Source organism: Lithobates pipiens, unplaced genomic scaffold, assembly GCF_037356315.1.
Source record: "Lithobates pipiens isolate NorthernLeopardFrog02 unplaced genomic scaffold, aLitPip1_a1.2 Scaffold_23, whole genome shotgun sequence".
Taxonomy (NCBI): Eukaryota; Metazoa; Chordata; class Amphibia; order Anura; family Ranidae; genus Lithobates; species Lithobates pipiens.
Window position 1 is genome coordinate 274,473,648 of NW_027507785.1, and position 16,416 is coordinate 274,490,063.

Sequence of the window (16,416 nt, forward strand, 5' to 3'; positions counted from 1 at the left end):
TTTGCAGGTGTGAAAGTGACCACGTTTCTCATTGAAAGCAGAAATGATGTAGTATGGGACAGTGGACAACATAAACTCTAAAATCAAAGAATACTAGACACACCAAACCAGGGCTGGACTGGGACAGAAATTTGGCCCTGGAATTCATCCAGACTGGCCCACTTACATTTTGAGTGTCCCATCAGCACCCACATACATCAGAGTGTCCCATCACCAGCCCCCTTACAACAGAGTGTCCGATCAGCACCCCTTACATCAGAGTGTCCCATTACCAGCCCCCTTACATCAGAGTGTCCCATTACCAGCCTCCTTACATCAGAGTGTCCCATTACCAGCCCCCCTTACATCAGAGTGTCCCATTACCAGCCTCCTTACATCAGAGTGTCCCATGAGCAGCCCCCTTACATCAGTGTCCCATCAGCACCCCCTTGCATCAGAGTATCCCATTAGCACCCCCTTACATCAGAGTGTCCCATTACCAGCCCTTTTTACATCAGAGTGGCCCACTGAGCCATCGGCCCACCGGGAAACTCCCGGTAGTCCCGATGGCCAGTACATGCCTGCACCAAACTGAATTAATAACAGCCGCTGTTTATTGGTTTTCACAAATATAAACAATTCACCATAACTCTTTTCATCAAGAAATACTTTAAAACTGTAAACAAATTTAGCCAAAATCAGTGGGGCGCTCTTCAAAAAACCCTCTGGCGAATGACAAAGACCCCTCTTAACCTCCTACTTAAATAGGGGTCCTGGGAATTTCTGGAGTTTTCTGGGGCATCATGTTGAACTTTTATTACCTAAGTTAGAGGACCCCCAGAACGTCAAGAACATTTTCAATCAGCTGACCTTTTTTGACCTTCACAAAAAAAAAACATTGAAATCAATCAATGGAGGGCTTGAGTCTCCTACATCATCCATCATCCTATGAGGGTGAGGGGAACCTTAAAGCAGGCTATCCTCTCTTTCCTCACATTCTTTTGCTCCCACTGTGTGAGCCTGTGTCCACAAAAATTGTGTGGAGGGAACTCCATAAGTAAAACATTCACGGTCGAGCTGCAATTGCCAAACCACTAGTGACCGATATTAATGCTCAGAAGAGGAGAGAGTGGTGCAACACCCATACATTTTGGACTATCGTTTAATGGAAGACTGTAATATGATCCGGTGAATCAAGCTTCACACTGTTTTCATCCACCGGACAGGTTTATGTGTGGTGAACACTGTCCCGAGGCTATGACCAGGACTGTCTTGTGCTAACGGTAAAGTATGGTGGGGCGCAATCATGCTTTAGGCAGCCATTAGGGGTGCGCATCTTCACTGGTCACACTTATCAATTCGATTACGATTATCCTGTTAAGGATTCTATTCGATTCTGCGATGCATCACCATGCCTCACGATTACTGCACAAGGTTTTTATCCAAAAATTCAAGCAGTCAGAACTCCATTTTTTTATTTTCATTTGCTCTTAGTACAATATCATATTTTGAGAGGGTAATTCCCACAACCATCCCAAAAAATGGGTACAGGATATTCACTTTCAGTTCATTACAGAGAACAAAGGGGCATTCTTTACATCTAGAGGATAAACAGAAAGGCTTCTTTGCCGTAAGATCTGTGCAAATGTGGAATAGACTAACTCTGACAAACTAGTTCTGGGCTGCTCAGTAGCTTGTTTTAACAAAGACCTGAAATGCATTCCTGTCTTAAATGCACAAAATATAAGTGATAGTGACAGAGGGATGGTGGTGGGGTAATGGGATCAGGCAAAGGGAGGGATGGTGGGATGTATGGGATCAGTGACAGAGGGATGGTGGTGGTGATGGGATGGGATCAGGGGCAGAGGTATGTTGTGATGGATAGGATTATTGGCAGAGGGATTGCGGGATGGATGGGATCCTTGGGCAGAGGGATGGTGGTGAGGGTGGGATGGGATCATTGGAAGAGGGATGGATGGGATCAGGGGTAGAGGGATAGTAGGATGGATGTGATTGTGGCAGAGGTATGGTGGTGGGGATGGGATCAGGGGCAGAGGAATGGTGGGATGGATGGGATCAGTGGCAGAGGGATGGTGGGAGGGATGGGATCAGTGGCAGAGGGATGGTGGGATGGATGGGATCAGGGGCAGAGGGATGGTGGTGAGAGTGGGATGGGATCAGTGGCAGAGGGATGGTGGTGGGGATGGGATGGGATCAGGGGCAGAGGGATGGTGGGATGGATGGGATCAGTGGCAGAGGGATGGTGGGAGGGATGGGATCGGTGGCAGAGGGATGGTGGGATTGATGGGATCAGGGGCAGAGGGATGGTGGTGAGAGTGGGATGGGATCAGTGGCAGAGGGATGGTGGTGCGAGTGGGATGGGATTAGTGGCAGAGGGATAGATGGCATCAGGGGCAGAGGGATGGGGGGATGGATGGGATCAGGGGAAGAGGGATTGTGGGATGTATGGGATCAGAGGCAGAGGGATGGATGGGATAAGGGGGATGGTGGAATGGATGGGATCAGGAGCAGATGGATAGGATCAGGGGAAGAGGGATTGTGGGATGGCTGGGATCAGGAGCAGGGGGGTGGATGGGATCAGTGGCAGAGGGATGGATGGGATCCGTGGCAGAAGGATGGTGGTATGGATAAGATCAGGGGAAGAGGGATTGTGGGATCACTGGGATCAGGGGCAGAGGGAGGGATGGGATCAGGGGCAGAGGGATGGTGGGATGGATATAAACAGGGGCAGAAGGATGGTGGTGAGGATGGGTGAGATCATGGTGCAGAAGAATTGTTTCCCAAAGACAGTGCCATTTACCAGGACGATAATGCTCTGATTCCCACAGCTGGTGTTGCTAAATCGAGGTTTGACGAGCATGCATACGAAGACTAACGATTAATGGAAGACCGTAATATGATCCGGTGAATCAAGCTTAACACTGTTTTCATCCACCGGACGGGTTTATGTGTGGTGAGCACTGTCCCGAGGCTATGACCAGGACTATCTTGTGCTAACGGTAATGTATGGTGGAGAGCAATCATGCTTTAGGCAGCCATTAGGGGTGCGCATCTTCACTGGTCTCACAAATCGATTCAATTACGATATAATTTTATATCACCTAGCTGTTTAAGCCCCATTCACATCGATGCAACTTGCTATGTGATTTGACAGGTCCAAATCACATGACAAGTTGCACCCTATTGTTGGCAATGCAACTATTCAAATCAGTGCAACACCGACTTTGCGGTGCTGCATCGATTTGAAAAAGTAGTTCCTGCACTAATTTTGGCAATTTTAGGTGCGACTTGCATAAACATCTGTGTATGAAGTCGCACAGATGTCAGCCAAGTCACACCTAAGTCGACACTAACATGCAGCTTTGAAATCGAGCGATTTAAAATTAAGTTGTACAATTTCACAGCCACATTCAGTGTGAACCAGGGCTAAAACAACATTATTACACCTGCTTTACTGAAAGATGAACAGAAAGAGCAGTAGGCGCAAGTAAAGTCAAATAAACATGATTCAGTGCTAATATTATAAAAATGGACTTGATTTGTGACCCTAGTTTGTGATCCACTGCAACCAGATTTCACAAAATATCTAATGGGAAAGTAGGAGGCCCAGAAGAATTAGACTGCTAGCAGCATGTGCTTTTAAAGCCTAGGTTTAGCTTCTTTTTTTTTTTTAAAGAGAAGTTTGGGAATTGAAAATGAAAAATAGTTATACTCACCTAGATGGCTGCAGGGCGGAACCCAGCTGCAGCTATCCACCACAACCTCTGTACAGAGAACTGAGCAATCAAAGACTGATGATGGCTCAGTTCTCGGTCTTCAGTGAGCAGAAAGACAGGGACTGCCAGTCATCATTCTGTACTCTGCCCCTCCAGCGCTCACTTGAGCTGCGGGCTGTGGAGGGATTAAAGTTGGGATTGATCCAGAGCCTGGACTGGCTGAATGACTTAAGCTGACTTTAGACCACTGTCTGAAAACTAGTCAAAAGAATGCAGATAGAAGTGCACTTCTATAATCCCCAGAAGGTGTATGGCCAAAAGAGCTTTGGCCTTACTTCTCTTTTAAATCAGCAGCAGGGACAGTACTTACATTTAACACACATTGTCCCTTGTGCTTCGGGCTGCTCTCCCCCAAAGCTGTAATCTTCCAGTGCTGTGGGGATCAATATGATCGTGGCTGGATCTGTTCACATGCACTAGTCAAGAGTGCCTAATCTGTTTGCTCTTTCCATCCCCTCCTCTATTCATAGAAGCTTTACTATAGCTTTCAATTATAAAAAGTGATCTATGAAAGGAGGGGGCAGACCATTCATTCACCTGCCCATTTATAGAGTGTTTTTGTCATTGATGGAAGCTATAGTGTGGCCTCTTTGAATGGGGGGGGGGGGGGGGGGCAGAAAGGTTGTGCATAGTCAACATTTTTGACAAATTCCTATGACAAATTAGTATGATCCAGAATTCATCCAGATTATCATATTAACAATATGGGTATTGGGAAAGGAAGGGAGTCAGAGGACTTTGGATGGGTTTCCTCCGGGTTTTTCTCCCACGATCCAAAGACATGCAGGTAGGTTAATTGGCTTCTGTCCAAAATTGGCCCTAGTATATGAATGGGGATCTTGGATTGTGGGCTCCTTGAGGGTAGGGACCGATGTGAGTGTGCAATGTACAGGGATAGGGACAATTGTAGATACTCACTCAGGTTGAACTGGATGGACTGGTGTCTTTATTCAACCTTACTATGAAACTATGAGACTATGAAACTATGAAACTAAGAGCAGTCACCATCATAAGGGACACTTTGCATTAAATTAAAGTACCATCCCTTGTACTGATATTTTTTAAATGTTTAACTAAATGTAGGCCTTAAATTGCTCCTGCTTATGGAATCACTATTAACATGCACACTTCCAAGGCAGAGTTACAGGTGATTGGTGGCTTATGACTAAAGTTGGGCAAACAGTTTAAGCCGAAAAAAAAAGTTTGGCCTGAACATTGTCTGTTTGCCCCTTCGGCAAACACTTGAATTTGCTGGGCGCTCAGTGTGATTTTTGCCCGGCGAGCGCCCCACAATGCACTGCGTGCTGCACAGTGCATTCTAAGCCCTGATTAGGCAAAGCTTTGCCCAATCAGGGCACAGTGAATAACTGGGTGTTAAGGTGCAGGTCGGGAAGCCGGTCAACCCTTATCCGAGCATGCAACCTTCCGGGACAAGAAAGGGGGAGAGAAGAGCAAGCTCCCCCCTCCTGAACCATACCAGGTCACATGCCCTCAACATGGGGGGATGCTTTCGGACAGGGGCAAAGCATCTTTTCCCCATGTTGATGGGGACAAGAGCTTGTTCTCGACAACCCTGGGTGATGGTTGTGTGGGTCTGCAGGCAGGGGGCTTATCAGAATCTGGAAGCCCCCTATATATATATATATATATATATATATATATATATATATATATATATAAAGTTTTCAACACATTGATGAAACACAAAAGCACTAGATGGTCTATGAAAAGATATTAACGTATTATAGAGTGCACACGGCCTATGTTACACCTTGCAGAGCTGCTTTAATATCTATGACCCCCAGCTCCACCTGTAGCAACCCGTGAAAGCTGCTAATATTCCTCTCCTGACCCCTCATTACACCTCTGCAGCCATGAAACGCCTTGTAATATCTCCGTAATATTCCTGTAATGAAAACCCTCTTTTGTAGTTGTTCCGCTGCATCTTAATCCAGCCCCAAAGACCTGCTTTTCATTCATGTCTCCCTCAACCTCTTCAATGTTATCCTTACAGAGAAAAAAAAAAAAGAAAAGAGATGGGTTCTATTTTTAGATTACACTCAGCCTTAGAAATAAAAAAAGAACCTCCTGGCTCTCAGAAGTAGGGAATGTAAAAGTCTAAGCAGGGCAGACTTTCCATGAGTCAGTGTGTTAGTGAAGCCAGCAGATGTATGAACCCTGCCCACAGCTGGAGGAACAGAGGGTTGTGTGTCTCACTGCAGCCCCTGGACTAAATACTGTGTATTCTATCCGCCATTCAGTGAGATTACTTTATGTACACGGGATATTTGTCCACCTAAAGCCACCCAGAGGGTGCTAAAACTTTCAAACATGAGCTGTGAAAGATCTTTCAATTTCTAACATGTCTGGACACCTTGAATTAAATTTTGTAAGCACCTCGTAGCTGCTCAAGGTGGCCGAACCTCCAACTAGTGGTCTACAGCATAGCTCCCAGCTAATGCGGTCACTTCTTCTATTGGCCAATCCGGTCTTAACACCCGCTTCCTTATTGGCCAGGAGGAGAAGCAGGAAGACAATAGTGGATATTAATTCGCTATTGTCACACAACTGGGTGGGCTCGGGGTGCAGTGCTCTGCGCCCCAAGCCTACCCTTTTTGAAGCCAATTAGAGCCTCAGGCTCTAATCATGTGCTTCAAAAAAAAAAAACTCATTGTAATCCATGCGTCCAGCACCCTGCATGTAGATTAGGGGTCGGGAGCTTGGATTGCTTGGGGCCGGGTGCTTGGACCCCTAATGGAGCAGCCGCCACTGCTAGCGGGTTTGAAACCCCCCGACTGCATTCCTCTGAGCCACTTCCACTCTTCTTGCTGTGAGCCCATTTTCTTGCAGGGTCCTGCATATTCTGTGGGTCAGGCTAATGCTCTGCGTTTAGTCAGTAAGCCTGAGGTCCATTTGATGGGGGCCCAAGCTACCTGGCACAAGACACAATATGAGAGGTCTTAAAGTGGCTGTAAAGACACAAGTTTTTTTTTACCTTCATGCATTCTATGCATGAAGGTAAAAAACCTTCTGTATGCAGCAGCCACACAGCCCCCCCCCCCCCATACCTACCTGAGCTCCCTCTCGATCCAGCGACTTGCACTACTGATTGACTTTTGGCAGCAACGGGAGCCATTGGCTCTCTTTCACCTCATTGGTTCACACCTCCTGCTGCTGTCAATCACAGCCAGTGAGCCAATGAGGTGATAGTGGGGGTGGGGCTGTATCACTCTGTGGGTGTGAATGGACACATAGAGTGCGGCTTGGGAGCAAGCCTGCTCGGGTGCACCTATACCAAACCAGATAGCAAGGATAACTTGTAGCAGACATGCAGAATGTTTGCAAAGAAAGTTGAAATTTGGAGTAATGCAATGCAGACTTGCTGCAATTGTGCAACAAACTTGTGAAGCCTGGCAAGTCTGGCAATAGCTTAGCAAGTCATTTTCAAACTTGCAGCACAATTGCTTGCTGTCTGGGAAGTGGCTTGCTATGGGGGGCACTCGGCAGGGGGGAGAAGCCAGGACCATTGGGAGGTGACCCAAAAAGAAGAGGATCAGGGCTGCTCTCTGCAGAACCACTGCACAGAGCTCTATGCTGCGTGTATGACCATCTTAAACTCATGTCCCCTCGCTCCCTCTTCCACGTCATCATGATCACCCAGTCCTCATCCGGGTTTGGGCCCAGGGCTAGGACAAGGGGTGGGCAGAAGGGATGACTGCCCTGGGCACAGCGTATATTGTAGGGGTGGGTGCACTACAAGTTCTTTATACTAAAGCTGACATCAGTAATGACAGAATGGCCTCACTACTTTTGTCAGCCTAGAGATGGAAGCAGCAAGGAGAGAGCCGGGAGAGAGAGAGGGCAACTAAGAAGTGGCTCTGTAAGCGGTATCTCAAGGTCCTGGAGTGGCCTAGCCAGTCTCCAGACCAGAACCCAATAGAAAATCTTTGGAGGGAGCTGAAAGTCTGTATTGCCCAGCGACAACCCCGAAACCTGGAGGATCTGGAGAAGGTCTGTATGAAGGAGTGGGCCAAAATCCCTGCTGCAGTGTGTGCAAAATTGGTCAAGAATTACAGGAAAGGTATGATCTCTGTAATTGCAAAAAAAGGTTTCTGTACCAAATATTAAGTTCTGCTTTTCTGATGTATCAAATACTTATGTCATGTAATAAAATGCTAATTAATTACTTAAAAATCATACAATGTGGATTTTTGTTTTAGATTCTGTCTCTCACAGTTGAAGAGTACCTAGGATAAAAATTACAGACCTCTACATGCTTTGTAAGTAGGAAAACCTGCAAAATCAGCAGTGTATCAAATACTTGTTCTCCCCACTGTAAGTGCCACTCATCAGTACCATCTATCAGTGCTGCATATAGGTGCCCATCAGTCAGTGCCACCTATCAGTGCTCATCAGTCAGTGCCACCTATCAGTGCTGCAAATCAATGCCCATCAGTCAGTGCCACCTATCAGTGCTCATCAGTGCCAGTCAGTATTGTACTGTGAAAATTGTCACATGACCTTTAAAAAAGTATCGTAATCAGTATCGGTGGGTACTTGAAAAAAGTATTGATACTTGTACTCGGTCTTAAAAAAGTGGTATTGGTGTAACCCTAATGTCCATAGTCAGTACAGGGAGCAGATATGTTCAGTACAGCCAAAGTATTGGTCCAGGCAGCAGGCATGAACATGGTCCATAAAAAGTCCTGGGTCATTACAGGCAGCAAGCAGAGATATGGCCAGCACAGCCAAGATATGGAACAAGCAGCAGGCAGGAACATAAAGCTTAGGGCCTCTGTCAGGAAAGAATGGGGAAAGCGATAAAGGCTTCTTCCCACTCAAATCTCTTTGAAACTTCCAGTTTCCAGACCGTGATCTGGGAATTACAAATCCCAGAGAAAAACAAAAATAGTTTTTCTGTACTCTCCGGTTTTATCTTGAAGCCCACCACTATAGTGGCAGGGCAAAAGATCAGTTCAAGCTGCAGGTAAAAAAACATGGTCGATTAACAAGCTGAGGTCAGTGCAGGTAGAAGGCAAAAACATGGTTGATAATCCAGATGGCAGGCAGAGGCATAATGGATAAACAAGCCAGGTTAAGTTCACATAGAAGGCAGTGGCATAGTTGGTTGAGGCAGCAGGCAAATAGTCAGCACAGATATTGAAATGGGGAAATGACAGGCTGTTAGAAATATGGGCTAATATTTTAGGAAAGCATAACGTCTGAAGCATTCTCTGATGCATATGTGTGATTGGGAGGGACATTGGGGACAATGAAAACTGGTTTCTCTCCTAACTCCTCCTCCATTTTGTTTGGCGTTTTCTTCCATTTTCTGTTGGTAATTGTGGATACATCCAGGCTTTTGAAAGGGACTGCGTCTTCCATGAAGTTCCACTGAGGTGACATTATGGATAGTGGACAGGACATACACATGTCTCCTATTTCTCCTATCCCCCAACTCCACAGCCACCTTTCCTCGTTCCTCAAATCCCCCCTTTGTAGCGTTGTGGTGACTAGACATTTTGGGAAGCCCTTCCTGTTTGTTCTTACCGCAGACCAAGGTTTTCTCATGGTACAGGTTGTGGAAAAGGGGCAAACTGGTATAATAATTTTCTAGGTAGATGTGATACCCTTTTTGGAACAGTAGGAATGCCATATCCCAGACAATTTTTCCCCTTGTTCCGATGTAGGTTGGGCACCTCGGGGGGGGGGGGGGGCTGGAGCTGGGAGTTTGCCTTCATACACGAGGAAGGCATGCACATTTCCAGTGGCACTTTCACAGAGCTTGTTGAGCTTGTTGAGCTTCAGTCCATACCTGGCCCTCTTACTGGAAATGTATTACTTGAATCCCAGCCGACCAGTGAAGTGGACAAGGGATTTGACCACACAGATGTTCTGGTCAGGGACATAAAGTTCAGCGTATCTCTTATAAAAAAAATCAATTAGGAGGCAAATTCAATATAGTTTATCATAGTTGGGATGATCTCGGGGAGGGCACAGTGAGTTCAAACGCAGGAAGCGCATGATCATGTCATAATGGGACCTGGACATGACAGCTGAGAAAATTGGCAAGTGATGGATGGGGGTTGGTAGAGCAATAAGCAAGCAATTTTAGTTTTGTAGGTCCCATGTTGTTCTTAAGGCCCAAAAACAAATTAAACTCCTCCACTGTTAGATAGCATGAGTTGGGGTTGTTAACAATATATTGTTAGGCAAAAAGGTTAGTTTGGTCCACAATGCATTGTAGTAAATCATCAAGGAAAAATACATTTAAAAAATCAATTTTGGAAAAATTGTCAATGTTGGCAGAGTGTGCAGGTGTGCAACCTGGCTGTGCAGTGAAAGGGAGAATTGTAGCTGACCCTGAGCTGCAAGGCAGCCATAATAGGTTTGTTAAGATATCTGGAAGATGGGTTTGGGCCCTAATTCTTTGGGTCTGCTTTGAAAATCCAGTTCTGATACTGGGCCTTTCTTACTGGGGTCTAGCGCCATTGGCTTTTGCCAATTGACCATTGGGGTGTATAGCGATGCTGGTGGCTGCCTGGTTTTCAAAGCTTCTTCTTTTAGGATGGACTGCTTCCTCCTCTAATTCGGTCACTGATCCACTGCTTTCGACGACTCATATTCCAAATCGGAATCGGACGGTGAGAGCTCACTGCTGCTCTCATCTGTCATGCTTAGGATTTGATATGCCTCCTTAGTAGTAAAATATTTTTAGCACATGGTGGCTGTATGACTGATAACTGGTAACACTGATGGGCTTCAGGTACACAGGTACACTGTTGGGCTGCACGTTAGGTAGAGATGGGCTGCACGACAGGTACTGATGGGCTGCATGTCAGGTACTGATGGGCCGCATGACCAACAGGTACAGATTGGCGGCACGAAAAGGAATAATGGGCTGCATGACAGGTACTGATGGGCTGAACAACCAACAAGTACCGATGGGCTACACAACCGACAGGTACCGATGGGCTGCACAACCAACAGGTACTGATGGGCTGCACAACCAACAGGTACTGATGGGCTGCACAACCGACAAGTACCGATGGGCTGCACAACTCAAAGGTACCAATGGGCCGCACAACCGACAGCTACTGATGGGCTGCACAACCAACAGGTACCGGTGGGCTGCATGACAGGTACTGATAAGCTGCATGACAGATACTGATGAGCTTCACAACCAACAGGTACTGATGGGCTGCACAACAGGTACTTTGATGGGCTGCATGACAGGTACTCAGGTACCGATTGCCACACTGCGTGCCCCCGGAGGGATAAGGGGTCTGCCCATCATCTTCCCATTGGCCAGGTGGGAACCGGTTAAAGCAGGATCCATAGCCCTGCATTGGTTGTGATGATGCAGAGGGACAGACCACTGCCATAGCATGAGGGGGGCCCTTGCTGGACGAGTGGATCAGATTTAAAAATAAAGCATTTTTACTCTCCCCTATAGTAAATGAGCACTTCAGCCTTGCAGTGTAGGTGCAGCCTCATTGCGAGGGATCATTTTCAAGTTTCTTAGAGTTGGGCTTTAAGCTGATTTACTAAAAGAGTGGAGAATATGCACAGAGTGAAATTTGTGAAGTTCCACTTCAGATATCCAGACAAGTATAGACGAATCGTGTAAACAGAATTGAGCTTTTTTACACGATTGATTAATTAAAGTGAACATTCACACAATTTATTGCGTAAAGATTCTCGACTCCTTTAGTAAATCAGCCTCATTGTGTACAAGGCCCTATGCATACTGTCACACTTCAAATGCTGTTAATTATTCACCAGCTCTGTAAACCAAACCAGGGTTGTTATGCCACTAGAAAACTTCAGCGGATACTTCCCATGAGTTTTCACCCGGCCAAGTCCCGTAAATCCAGCCTTGTTACATCAGTTTAACCATCTTGGCTGGCCGCCATCCCCAGATATGTAGCGGCATGCACAAGCCTGAGGACTACACAGCAGGAAAAGCAAAGTGAAGCCTCAGACAGGGCTGAGTGACTCACAAGAACCTTCAGGTACCAGTAAAGAGAAGGGAGGGGATCCTGGGGAGGAGATCTACATAGGGAGAGGCAGGGGAGGCGAGCAGAGCAAACCTATGAGAGCAGTGACAGCAACACGTAGAAAAAAAAAAACAACCTCATACTAGTTCCTGATGTATCTAAGGATGGAGCTACGGGCAAGAAAAGTCAGCTTTGTAAATGAAGTTTATGGATCTAGCCTTCAGCAGTAAGGTAAGACGCAGCTGTTATTCTAGAAGACTAAATTTAGAGTTTGCTGTATATACTAGATGGAAGGGTTCAGTGCACAGAGGGGACCTGGAACTTTGTAGCTGTCAGTGAATAGTAAGCCTTCCCAGCTACAATCTGTCTACATGTTTCCATGTGAGTGCAGCCAAGTAACATGAAAGTCTGACAGCCTCCTCTTAAAAGTTTTAAAGCTAACTTTTTTTGTAACTGTTGAAGGGTTGACACACACACACACGGATGACTTATATATTTGAGTTCCTGATTTGACTCGCCATTACTGTATTATTTATTACAGCTATTTATAAAGCGCCGACAACTTACGCAGCACTTTGATTATTGTACGTTCACATAAGTCTCTGTCCTCCCCCACATAGAACAGAAATATACTTCCAATATATTTATATAATATATATTTAGAAAATAAATAAATATATATATATATATATATATATATATATATATATATATATATTTTTTTTTTTTTTTGTTTACAATATATTGTAAATATATGTCACATATATAATTTTTTTCTAAATATATTGAAAATATATTTCTCTTCCATGTGGACCAGAGGCTTACAATCTAAGGTCCCTAAGGCCAGGTTTCACATATGTGCGAATTGGATGCGTATTTTCTCCGCAGCCTATTCGCATGACATACAAGCATGCCTGGCTCGCAATGGAGCGGGTTCACACAGGTCTGGAGCAGCGGCGGTCTGCATTCCAAAAGGGTCCTCTGTGTCTTCGGGCCCAGTTCAGGTGCGAATTCAGGCAAAAATTCGGACCCGATTCATACCTGAACCGGTGAACAGGGATGCACCAGACCCCATGAACCGTGGCCGCACATATGTGAACCCGGCCTCACTTACATACATTCTAGCACGACCGGTGCTACCACTAGGCAAACTAGGCAGCTGCCTAGGGCGCAATGATGTCTAGGGAGTCCGGCCACCGGTGTTCCTACTTCCCTTCTCTCTGCAGCAAGCAACTAAGTCTCAGCTTCAGTAGGTAGCCACTGCTCCGTTTGCACATAGTGTCAGAGGTGTGGCGGCAGCGGAGGCCTGTGTCTGTATCACAAATCCCAAATGAATGGAAGCAAGCAAGCCTTCATTGATGGGTGCTGGTAGGCTGCATTGATGAGCGCTGGTAGGCCGAATTTGATGGGCGCTGGTGAGGCTGCATTGATGGGCATTGGTGAGGCTGCATTTGCTGGGCGCTTATTTAAAAAGGTGGGGTATACATGGGCAGGACAAAGGGGGTGGAGTCAGCGGTGGAGCCATAAAATGCATTAAGATAAAAAAAAATCTTCTGCCTTTACAACTCCTTTACATCATAATTTTTAAAGAGCAACTGTCACCTCTGTCCCACAGTGGCTCCTCCTCTGACCCGCTGTTAACTCACCGACAGTCTCATTCACTTTGACGGGACAGCTGGTGATGTGGCAGTGATACAACAAGGTGAGGGACGGGGCAGCAGCAGGTGAGTGGATGCCGCTAACATGCCCGCTAAGCTGCCATGATGGATCTGAAATGACAGGTGCTCATTAAATGTAAGGACTTATTCTTGCGGGTAGTTAGAATATTTAATATTTGCAAACAAACTGAAGGTTTCCTACCTATAATAAGCTGTCAGGTTATTAAAACAACGATATCAGAACCAATTCAGTCATACAGTTTGTAGTGTACAGGCATACCCCACTTTTAAGTACACAATGGGGTTTATTTACTAAAGCTGGACAGTGCAAAATCAGGTTCACTTCTGCATAGAAACCAATGAGCTTCTAACCCCAGATTGTTCAATTAAGCTTTTGTAATAAAACCTGGAAGCTCATTGGTTTCTATGCAGAAGTGAACCTGATTTTGCACTTTCCAGCTTTAGTAAATAAACCCCATTGTATACTTAAAAGTGGGGTATGCCGGTACATAGATTTGCAAAACAAAGGGATAAAGGAATATTCCTGAACTTTGTTTTATCTCATGGTTACTGTAAAATTGTGTGAATGCATCAATGCAGTGCATGTTATCACAGCTTTCAGAGCTTGGATTCATTTATTAAGTTTACCAAAAATGTATATATTGCAGAATATAGAGCCTCATGCTACATAACTAAACTCCATTTCATGTTGAATAATCTCAATTATTAATGCATCTTAAATAGAAAACTATCTTTGGATAGATTTTTACTCCAAAAGCATTTTATTAAAATAAATTTGATTTAAACAAAAAAAAAATGTGATTTATATTTTAAAAAAATCAGATTTTTTTTTTTTTTTTTTTTTTTTTTAATCATTGATTTTTATCCACCCTGAACCAAAAACTTTAGTGCTGCAAGACAGGAATGCTAAACACTAAAGCTGGCCAGGGTCAAAATGTGTCTGGTTCAGCAGGAACTGGACGAATTTTGATCCATCTATAGCTATTCCCACTAGAGAGAAGCTGATCTAAAGATCTGATCAGCGTATGCAGCCAATTGGCTGAAGCACTAATCAGTGTTTTCTAATAGCTGAGGAGTCTTGCTGTCAAAATACAAAGGCACAGTGGAGAGGAATCCTTCATCCACCCCTCAATTGTGTTGATGGGGGAATCTGTTCAATTGTTTTTTTGTTTTTTGAATAACTGTCTGGCTGGTCAAAAAAAAAAAAAAACGGATTCATCTATGGCCAGCTTAAAGTAATACTAAAATAATACTAAAGTCTCAATTTTAAAAATAACAAACATATTATACTTACCTGCTCTGGGCAGTGGTTTTGCACAGAGCAGCCCGGATTCTCCTCTTCTTGGGTCCCTCTTCGGAGCTCCTGGCCTCTCCCTCTTGTTGAGTGCCCCCACAGCAAGCAGCTTGCTATGGGGGCACCTGAGCTGAGTCACAGCTCCCTGTGTCCATTCAGACAAGGAGCCGAGGCCTGGCTCTGCCCCCTCTCTCTCCTCACTGGCTCACTAACTTTGATTGACAGCAGAGGGAGCCAATGGTGCTTCGCTACTGTCTCAATGAGGAGAGAGAATCCCAAACAATTAAGTATTAGGGGGCCGCTGCACATAGAATGCATTAACCACTTCAGCCCTGGAAGGATTTACCCCCTTCCTGAGCAGAGCGTTTTTTGCGATTCGGCACTGCGTCACTTTAACTGACAATTGCGCGGTCGCACGACTTGCTCCCAAACAAAATTGATGTCCATTTTTTCTCACAAATAGAGCTTTAATTTTTTGGTATTTGATCACCTCTGCGGTTTTTATTTTTTGCGCTATAAACAAAAAAAAGTGAGTTTTGGAAAAAAAACGCATTTTTTTTTACTTTTTGCGATAATAAATATCCCCCAAATATATATATAAAAATTTTTTTTTCAGTTTAGGCCGATACGTATTAGGCCGATAAAAAACCTTCTTCCTTTAGAACCACTTTAAGCCTCTGTGCTGCCCCAGGTCTTATGTAATAATTCCAAACAATGAAGACTGCAGCCAGAGAAGTGAGTCTCCCCAAGGGTTAGAGATATATAGAGATATATAGTCAGTGGATGATGCTTTGCACCAACATATGTTAATCACTCCAGGATGGGGTGGGGGGCAGGGTTGCCAACCTCCCGCAGCATTTTTTACTGATAAAACATGGAAAATTTACTGGCGGAGCACATTTTTTTACTGGTAACCTGAGAAATTGTAGAACTCCTATTAAAAACTAACACAGATAATATTTGAACAGTATAAACATGATATGGAAACACTGACAATACCTATAACAAAGACATTTGCTTGATTTACACTGAAAAAGTCAACCCAGCATGAAATGTTCAGCTCCTGATAGTCACCGGCAGATGTAAAAAGATTGATTTTTACTGATTTTTACAAACTGTCAGTAAATTTACTGGCGGTTGGCAGCCCAGGGGGGTGTAGTAAAACGCATGTCGTGCAGTCTTCTGTGTCTTTCTTTTAGGGCAGGTTTTAGGACCAGGTTGACGAATCCATTAGTCAAGTACAAGCAAGATGTAAATACAATAACATATGGATGCTAAAATGCAAAGATAGTACTAACAAAGAGTCCTTTTAAACTTCCATTGCCGAAAGGCAATGCATTGCGTCACCAGTTCACCATGAGACAGATATGGTTTTGGTTTTCAGGCTCTGGACAGACTACTGTATGTTGCAGGTGTTTGCTTTAATTCTCAATGTACATTTGCTGCACAAGTCTTGGGACACGCCTGCAGATTTTACTGTGCAAACATTTTCCTTTCCGGCCACGTGATATTTATATTCTATTATCATCCTGTATGAAAGAGCATACTGCTGCATTACCTTGGCCAGACATTAAGAGCCCATTTAAGTTGGTGCATGACACATGAACATGCGTTGCATCAAGGCAGTCCACTGAAATCAATGCACCAAATGAAGACTGATGCCACAC

General features: G+C 44.8%; 1 protein-coding gene across 2 annotated transcripts in view; it reads left to right on the forward strand.

Annotated features, from left to right (window-relative positions):
* Window positions 1-11,842: 11,842 nt before the first annotated feature.
* The window catches only part of KIAA0040 (KIAA0040 ortholog), an 84,006-nt gene continuing 79,432 nt past the window's right edge, over window positions 11,843-16,416 (forward strand). The window contains exon 1 of one of the 2 annotated variants that reach the window (XM_077453204.1): window positions 11,843-12,007. The gene's annotated coding sequence lies outside the window, so the exon portion shown is untranslated. The remainder of the gene's footprint in view (window positions 12,008-16,416) is intronic. The other variant, XM_077453203.1, reaches the window with a different exon arrangement.